At 43.3% G+C, this 8,923-nt stretch overlaps 1 pseudogene; it reads right to left on the bottom strand.

Moving 5' to 3' along the window:
- The window catches only part of LOC111950517 (mediator of RNA polymerase II transcription subunit 13-like), a 167,437-nt pseudogene that overhangs the window by 36,843 nt on the left and 121,671 nt on the right, over positions 1-8,923 (bottom strand).

Here is an 8,923-nt window from a genome sequence, read left to right as displayed (position 1 = left end):
CTTATCTCACTGGGCTCGGGTGGGTAGGCCGTGTGGGGGTGGTGGAAGTGCTGGGCCAGGCCATCCAGTCCACGGTGGTCCCCGACGCCACCCTTCTGTTCCGCCAGGCAGGGCTCCGGGGGTGACTGGTAGAAGTGTTGGCTGTGGGGTGGGGTGGAGGGGTTCTTTAAAGAGCCGTCACCCGTCTCCTCTCCTCTGTCGCGCTCACAGGGGTGGGGGCTGAGGGGAGGGGGCTGGGGGGAACCTGTCATCTCTGAGGAACCACCGGCACTACCCACCCCTCCGTCGTGCCGCTGGGGGGTCTTGGTGACACCGTCGGCAGGGTGGAGGCCAGGGAAGCGACCCCGCTCCTGCTGGGCCCTCATGGCAAGCCTCTGGCCTGCCGCCTTCGTCTCCATGGTAACGTCATCGCAGGCGGCGCTGCGGTGGTGGAAGGGTGTCTGTGGCCTCTTGGTCTGCTTGTCGCTCTTCTCTGGCTTGTCACCCCCAGTCTTGTGCTTGGTGGGTGGCTGGGTGTGGGTGGGCTGGCCTGCTGACTGGGGRTGGCCCGGGGTACCACCACCTCGCTGTTTCAGGGCTTTATGCCTGGAAGGAAACAGAGGAAGAGAAAGCATGTAATTTACATGTCTCACTGCAAGACAAACAATAATGCCATTCCTTCACCTGTGTTAAGGTTGTGTATTCATTAGCTCAATAAACAGTGTTGAGAGGCAACACTGATCTACTTCAATCAATTACCAAAAACAAACTGATCTACAGAACATTTAAATTCAGACTCAAAGTCAGGTGTTTGAGATGTGTACATTTATATTGAATTCATATTTAATGCTGATTTATACTGAAAATATATTTAACGCAGATTTATATTGCATACATATTTAATGCAGATGTATATTGAGCAAATAGTATGAAACACATTCATTACATTTATTCCCAATTACATATAGTAAACTGTAGATCTTTCACTTCCTACTTTTTACTCATTTGCTTTGTGTTAAAAGTAAATGTAACCAGTCAAAGGACCAATCTGGCAATTATACGTTTTCATGTCTTTACTGAACACACCATGTAAACATTCACAGTGCAGGGTGGGAAAAGCATGTGAACCCTTGGACTTCATAACTGGTTGACCCTCCTTTGGCAGCAATAACCTCAACCAAACGTTTTCTGTAGTTGCGGATCAGACCTGCTCAACGGTCAGGAGGAATTTTGGACCACTCCTCTTTAAAAAACTGTTTCAGTTCAGCAATATTCTTGGGATGTCTGATGTGAACTGCTCTCGAGGTCATGCCACAGCATCTCAATCGAGTTGAGGTCAGGACTCTGACTGGGCCACTCCAGAAGGCGTATTTTCTTCTGTTGAAGCCATTCTGTTGTTGATTTACTTATGTGTTTTGGGTCGTTGCCCTGTTGCATTAGCCAACTTCTGTTGAGCTTCAATTGGTGGACAGATAGCCTAACATTCTCCTGCAAACTGTCTTGATAAACTTGGGAAGTCATTTTTCCGTTGATGATAACGAGCTGTCCAGGCCCTGAGGCAGCAAAGCAGCCCCAAACCATGATGCTCCCTCCACCATACTTTACAGTGGGGATGAAGTTTTGATGTTGGTGTGCTGTGCCTGTTTTTCTCCACACATAGTGTTGTGTGTTCCTTCCAAACAACTCAACTGTAGTTTCATCTGTCCACAGAACATTTTGCCAGAAGCGCTGTGGAACAACCAGGTGAGATGTTAACATCTCTAATCTCGTCTCATTGATTGGACTCCAGGTTAGCTGACTTCTGACTCCAATTAGCTTTTGAAGAAGTCATTAGCCTAAGGGTTCACATACTTTTTCCAACCTACACTGTGAATGTTTAAATTATGTATTCAAAATATACAAGAAAAATACAATAATTTGTGTGTTATTATTTTAAGCACACTATTGTTGTGACATTTTATGACCAATTTATGCAGAAATCCAGGTAATTCCAAAGGGTTCACATACTTTTTCTTGCCACTGTAAAATAAACAAATGAATTCCTCTCAAATCTAATAAACTCCTCATGTCATGCTGATGCTACTCTAACAAACATATTAAACTGATGTTATTATCCTGCACTCTATTGGCCTCCTAACCACAACCAGAACCATGCATCTTGTCTAGCTCACACCCACTAGAATAGAGCATTCCCCAAAGGCTGTGTTTATTGGGGAGAAAACTGAGTGAAGCGTGTGTGCCCTCCTGAACATGGCCCAGGTTGGAAGGAGACCTGTTTCTGGTTGGGTTTAAATTGTCTGGAATGTGTTGTGGTGGTCCCCAGCCCTTAGGCCCCCAAAGCTCTCTAGGCTGCCCTGTCAGACACCTGGCCTGGCCCCTCTGTGACCATCGTGTGTGTCGCGTCGTGACCAGACCCCATAAAGCTCTGGCTGAGTCAAGCTCCCCTGCTAACCAGCCTGCCTGTTACTGCTGACCCTGGCCCAGTGCATACCACCACCACCTCTGCTGTCAACACTCAAACACACACACTGTCCCCAGTTCAGGCCCGGGGAGAGGCAGCCACTAAGTTACCTCTCATGTTTCACTGTAAGGGGACCGAGGAGCAGTGGTGGAAAAAGTACTCATGTGTCATACTTGAGTAAAAGTAAAGATACCTTAATAGAAAATGACTCAAGTAAAAGTGAAAGTCACTCAGTAAAATACTACAAGTCTTTAGTTTTAAATATACTTAAGTAACAAAAGTAAATATAATTAATAAAATATTCTTAAGTATCAAAAGTAAAAGTATAAATAATTTCAAATTCCTTATATTAAGCAAACCATTATTTACAAATAGTCAGGGGCATACTCAAACACTCAGACATCATTTACAAATTAAGTATTTGTGTTTAGTTAGTCTGTCAGATCAGAGGCAGTAGGGATGACCGGGGATTTTGTCTATAAGAGCGTGAATTGGATAATTTTCCTGTCCTGCTAAGCATTCAAAATGTAACGAGTACTTTTGGGTGTCAGGGAAAATGTATGGAGTCGAAAGTACATTATTTTCTTTAGGGATGTAGTGAAGTAAAAGTAAAAGTTCTCAAAAATATAAATAGTAAAGTACAGATACACCAAAAAACTACTTAAGTAGTACTTTAAAGTATTTTTATTTCAGTACTTTACACCACTGCCGAGGAGCAATAAATCTAAAGTCAGGCTATCACACTGGCTAGTGGCTGTGGGGGGAGGAGCAGAATGAGGGGGGTCAACTCAGGGTCAGCTCAGCTAGAGGGGGCACCGGGATGTTATTTGGCTGGTGGTCTGTCAGCACGGTAACCACAGGCTACTCTTGTGGTTGTGGAGCAGGCAGCATGTTGAGGGAGGGAGGTAGCTGTTGTCCTTCCCACTACTTCACAGGATTATAATATAACCGGGCTGTTTAACTGTCAGCAGGCAGAGAGCGGCAAGACGCAGCAAAAATAATATGCCGAGTGGGTAAACAATAACACACACACACAAACAACTTCCTGCAGCCAAGCCGATAGCCATTAGAATTTGAGCTGCACACACAGGAATTCCCTTTTCAATGTCACCTCCAGTACTCTAGGTCAGGGATTCTCAAAGTTTTTCTTTCTTTCTTTCTTTCTTTACATTTAATTTGTTTTCATGAATATTACTAACAACAACATATTAAACAAATTTTGGTCAAGGGATCCGTGGAATAAGTTTAGAGGGTGCAATACAATACAATGTAATATTATTATCTACAATTTATGTTCATAAAGGTCCAATGCAGCCATTTTTTAAATCTCAATATCAAATCTGGGTAACGATTAAGTACCTTACTGTGATTGTTTTCAATTAAAATGGTCAAAGATAAATAAAAATTGCTTCTTAGAAAATACAAATTTCTCAAGTAAGAACTGTCTCGGAGTTGTTTATGGGGAGGGGAAAACTGAAAATGTGCTTTTATTGGCAGRCTTTTTCTTATTGGTCTATTAACTAATTTACTGCATGATGATGTCACCATAGAAGGCCAAAACTCACTCCCACCAAAACAGGCAGAAATTTCAGGCTGTCTTTTTAAACAGCTCTTACCTAAAAGGGCATTATCATAATTTTGGCAATTTCACAGTATTATTCCAAACTCATAGTGTGGAAATATATATAAAACACAGAAAAATAGACCTGGGAAGCTCACAGGGATATTGGTATATTGGTATCCACATTCTTTTTCAATTATTTTGAATTCGCTTTAAAGCTGCAACAACCCAAAACAATTATCTGCCCCGTGACAAAATGTGTAGWATTGCAGGAAATGTGCTTGAAAACTGGGGGGAAAAATGATCCAATGCTCAGAGATGAGCCTTTAAAATGTTCCTTCCTGAGACTTGGTTCATCCAGTCATGCACTGCCAAAGTCATAGTAGAACTCCTTGTATGGTATTTTTCTCTCACTAGAGGTGTGTTCTGATTATGAGGAGTCTCTGATGAATTTGCTATCACAACAGGGGTCCCAAGCCCCAAAGAGTTAGGGAACCCCTCCTCTAGGTTCCCTGCAACTAATTAACACCTCTAGCCAGACTTCCCCAAAGTCAGTTCTCACATCCACACATTAACCCACTCCTTAAACAGGTCTTCTAGAGGTCTGACTGGCCTCTGGGTCTCTCCCACTGCATCCCTGTACACAGCCTGCCTTCCCTCACACCACCAGTGGAGAACAAGGGGCTCCCCCAATCTATAGTGAAAGGGCTCCTCGGGCAAAAAGACACAAACATACACAAAGCAAACTCCCAGAGAGAGAACATAAAGGAACAGAGTGTCTACTGGTACTCTGTTTATCATATATGCATAGTCACTTTAACCATATCTACATGTACATACTACCTCAATCAGCCTGACTAACGATGCCTGTATATAGCCTCGCTACTGTATATAGCCTCGCTACTGTATATAGCCTCGCTACTGTTATTTTTCACTGTCTTTTTTACTGCTGTTTTATTTCTTTACTTAACTATTGTTCACTTAATATATAAGTAACACCTGTTGTATTCGGCGCACGTGACAAATAAACTTTGATTTGATTTGTCAAGCACCTATTTCTGTGCAAGCTGCAGTGTGACGTGTGTTTCTGCCGCCGTGTATGTTTCTGCCAGGAGACAGCAGCGGGACATGCTGACTGCAGCCTTTCCCCTTCAGAGAGAACACACGAGCACGCACGCACGCACGCACACACACACACACACACACACACACACACACACACACACACACGTGATATTGTCTGTCTGTCTGTGTCCCAACCCCCAAACAGAAACAGCCTGGCAACAGTCAACCTCACAACCTCACATCCACACATTAACCCACTCTAGATGCAGCAGATCATTTATCAACATTAGGGTCTACAGCCACTCTCCATTTTTAGACCAGCTATCTCCCTACCAAAGCCTTCTAGAGGTCGGAGTGGCCCCTGGGTCTCTCCCACTGGGTCCTAAATCACACCCAATTCCCTACATTGTGCACTACTATTGAACCCTGACAGGAGTGTTACTTAACAGACAAATACAGATGAATGTCATATGCATTGAGATGAAAATGCATCTCAGATTTTAGACTGACGTATCGAATGTTGTTTTGCTGAGTAAGACTTCCAATGAGTAAGAATTCCTTAAAAGTAAAGCTTGTGTCTACACAATAAACTATAAGTATATCCCCTTACAGAGGGCTTAGGGTACAGGTCCTAGACAAGAGGAAAACAAATAAACAAACAAATAAACACAGTATGCATCATTTACCTGGAGCAGTTGCAGTTTGATCTGTGTGTTGATTCTACAAAGTCCCAGGCCCCTACTTTCTCCATCAGCTCCTCCTCACAGGTACCGTTGGCTGTAGCTGAGAACTTACGCCTGGACAACACAACACACAACCATTGACTCAAAACATTAACCATATGTCCATTGTATTTCTTACTATACTTCTCTAAAATATCAATTTGGTAAATGAAGCGTCATTGTGAAGGCGTGTGCCTGTTATTTGACAAACATGTTAGGCAACGTTGATTGTGTGTGTGTGTGTGTGTGTGTGTGTGTGTGTGTGTGTGTGTGTGTGTGTGTGCACGCACGTGTTGTGGTAGATCCTGCATATTCTCTCTAGGCTTCGTTAAATGTGTCTATGGTGTGGTAAACATGTATGTGTGTGAGGTTTCTTTTCAGCTGTGTGTGAGCATGTGTTCGTTGACAGTGTGTGTGACCATGTGTTTGTGTATGCCTGTTAGGGCTGCACAATTAATTGAATTCAGATCGAAATCGCAATATTGACATGCACAATATCCATAATGCAAGAGCTCCATATCTCATGCAACACTTTTAAATGCCATTCAGTCGTGTTAGTTTACTCCATTTGTCATCTCTCTCCCTCTCTCCTCTTGCAGCTGCTTCGCACACACACCAAGCACCCCCTTCTGCCAGTCAAGCAGCTCAGTTCCTTCTCCTCGCTGTTAGATTCACTATAAGTTTGCAGGCTGTTCTGTTTGGTCAAATGCAGTCAACAGATTGTTCCAAACAAGAACGATGCTGCGTTCCACTTTGCTTCTTAATATAAATCATTTAATTTCTATGATTCCAACATTTCACCCAAGTGTTTTGATCTATATCGCAAGTCAAATCGAAATCTCGATATTCTGTAAAAATATTGCAAATACATATTTTGCCCATATCGTGCAGCTCACTCACCTATAGCAATTCTACTTCTTCTAGGGCTTTGGTTGAGAGTGTGTGTATGCTGAGACAGTAGCAGAGACACGTACTTGTTCTGAGCTCTGTTGATATTGCACTCCTGCCAGACCCTCTCCACCACCTGGCTGGCTAGCCTGCGAGGGATCTTCCCCTCGTGGTGACTGGTGCTGTCCACACTGAAGCCATCCACAGCCGACGACATCTTCACCCACTTCAGAGCCGACTGGGAGTCCACTGGGGGAGGGAGGGATGGGAGGGAGTGGTTATGAATCGGCTCATCAAACCGCAAGTGGCAATATTTATTGTCCTACAATTACCAGCTTTGACAACACACCTCTTGAACACTGCTCACTATATGGGGGTATAGGCACCTGAGCAATAGAGCAAATGGAGCAGCTGCATCCCCACTTTCAAAATAGAGGTGCTGCAAACATGTTTTTGCACCCCAATTTCTTTTTGTTACCACAAAAGTATCCTGATCCATTGGGCAATTTTCGATGATTAGTAATGTTTTGAGCTAGTCTGTATTAAAATAGATATGCCCATTTTATACACTATATAATTAATTAAAAGATTGCAGTTTGTAGCCCCCCCCCCCCGCCGTTCGGAAGATTAATGGTTTTGCCCTCTCTAAAGTTTTGCTTCGCCGCGTCTCTCCAGTATTTTGGAACAGAGCAGTTAGAAAGCACAAGTTGCGCCACTGGTCTTTTTGTCTATTTTGTTGACCTGTTGTTACATTTGTATCGGTGTTTAATGTTCGATGCACTCAGGGTGTTGTTACATATAATTTGAGCAGCATCACGAGCAAATTTTGTCATTTCACTTTGCCTCTAAGAACCATGATGAGCACGGGCATGTCTGATTAGGCTTTGAGGTATCTCAGTCTCTGGGAGAATCTCAGTTGCTCGTGTCCTCTCTCCTCYCCTCCTTCTCAAAACTCATTGGAGAAGGTCAGAGGGGAGGGACCTCTGGCTTTCTCATCCAATGGGTTTTGAAAAGGAAGCGAGGAGAGAGGACACGAGTAGTATGCAATTGGGATTCTCATGAGAAACRGCATGTCCGGTAGCTCGCGGGCTGTCAATGAGTAGCTAGCAAAGTAGACACTGAGAAATAATCAGTACGCCTAATATTATTACATGATTACATTTTTGGGAGAAAAATTATCCACAAGCTGTTTACAGACATTCAACACCATTCTGCATTTTTGCCATCTATTTCCCCAACGTCAGTCAGTTAAATCACATCGTTAAAATGTTTTCATTCAGTTACAAAAGTAACTGTCCTGGCTAAGCCTGATATGCGAGTGCATCGTGGCCGCTTCGCGGTTACAATGTAGCAGGGGTTGGAACTAAAATTACTTTCCAATCTTTTCGTATGTACTGTAAGTAGCCTTGCCAGAGTCTTTGCTTGTGTAAGCCAGAACAGCTCATAAGGCAGGAGCCTATCTCCTGTTTCTGTATAGCTTGATGCAGCTTGATGTACAAGTAGACCCCCTGGACAGGATGCTAGTCTATCGCAGGGCCTTACCCCCCATCTCCTTAATGCTGAGTGCCAAGCAGAGAGGCATCAGGTGCCATTCTTACAGTCTTTTATCTGACTCGGCCTTCCAATCTCAGGTCAGACACTAACCACAAGGCAAGTTGTTCTGAACATAATCTTTTTTTTTTTCTTCTTCGTTTCGTGCCACTGTTCCGACCAGCAAAATAAAGTTCTGGACCGGTTTGAACCCCAAAAAAGTAACGGTTTATACCATTCCTTTCTGTTCCTTTTTAAACCTCTGAAATCAATGTTTTTTTTTACATTTAGCTCAACACTAAATTACTTAACCAATCAGTGCGGATAGAGCAGCTTGCTATGGAATTGGCAAGCTATTTACATACATTTGACAGACGTGTAGGGCGCGAGATGCGAGATCAGTTTTGGGGTGGGGAGCGAGCAAGAAAGCGTGGAGGAGGCTTGGCTTGAAATGCTGGGCATCTTGTTGTTATGACATGCATTATCTGAATTAGGCTGACCAAATTATACCTACGAGGTGCAGCTTCTATAAAGGAACTTTGAATGTCATTGAACAGAGAGTTGGCTTAACGTTGGACGAGAGATAGCTAGCTAACAAGCTTGTGTGTGCAGAGTGGCACCAGAATTGAAATAAAAATACTTCTAACCTTTTGTAGTTAATAAATCCAATGTGAAATGTGATAACTAGAATATCATTAACTAGCATTCAAAAAGTGA

This window comes from Salvelinus sp. IW2-2015, linkage group LG23, assembly GCF_002910315.2.
Source record: "Salvelinus sp. IW2-2015 linkage group LG23, ASM291031v2, whole genome shotgun sequence".
In the NCBI taxonomy this organism is placed as follows: Eukaryota; Metazoa; Chordata; class Actinopteri; order Salmoniformes; family Salmonidae; genus Salvelinus; species Salvelinus sp. IW2-2015.
This window is presented reverse-complemented; position numbering and strand designations above follow the sequence as displayed.